This window comes from Megascapheus bottae, chromosome 32 (assembly GCF_031878675.1).
Source record: "Megascapheus bottae isolate mThoBot1 chromosome 32, mThoBot2.hap1, whole genome shotgun sequence".
Taxonomy (NCBI): Eukaryota; Metazoa; Chordata; class Mammalia; order Rodentia; family Geomyidae; genus Megascapheus; species Megascapheus bottae.
In genome coordinates, this window is record NC_143540.1 from 8,959,966 (window position 1) to 8,960,836 (window position 871).

Genomic DNA, 871 nt, shown 5'->3' on the forward strand with positions numbered 1-871 from the left:
AATAATGAACATCAGAATGAGGGGTTGATGCTTCCCCCCCCCTCCCAGTCCTAGGTCTTGAATTCAGGGCCTGGGCACTATCCCTGAATCTCTTTTGCCCAATGCTGGGACTCTACCACTTGAGCCACGGCACCACTTCCAGCCTTTTCTGTGTATGTGGTACTGAGGAATGGAACCCAGGTCTTCATGCATGCTAGGCAAGCATTAGGCCACTCGGCCGGCCGCCATTCATTTTTCAGGAACTGAGGCCAGAGATGTTTTGTTTTGTTTTGTTTTTTTTAACTTGCCAAAGCCATGCCTCTGTTCTTTCTTTATATCTGAACCCGGGACACAAACTGGGTTCCTGCTGCCCCTGCTCCTTGGCTTGTGCTCAACCCACTTAGCCAGGCCTCTGACGATCACTGAAGGGCCTCAGGGAAGCTACATTTGTTTGTTTGTTTTTTTAACCTCCATGTTCATTGGCTGCCTTGTGCATTTCCTGCCCTTCTCATTGGCTGCTGCCAAAGGGGACGGGGTGACTCCTCCTCCAATGATGTCCCTATATGTGCGTGTGTGTTTGTGTGTGTGTGTGTGTGTGTGTGTGTGAGACCCCAAAGAAATGAACCCTCTGAAAGGAATAAGCCCTTGGCTTTTGTTCCGTTAGTGTGATTCAAAGGAAAAAAGTAAAAATTGAAAACACTATGCCAACGAAATGAAACACAGCAAAACACATAAAATCTGACTTGCAAGTAAGGAGTTTCTTTGAAAGAGGCATGAAAAGAGATTCTTGTGTTACAGTGTTAAAAACATAAAAATGAAACACTCTGTTTTCTTTGGATAAAAATGTGTAGTGTAAGCCTTGCAAAAAATAATAATAAAAGAAGCCTGCTCT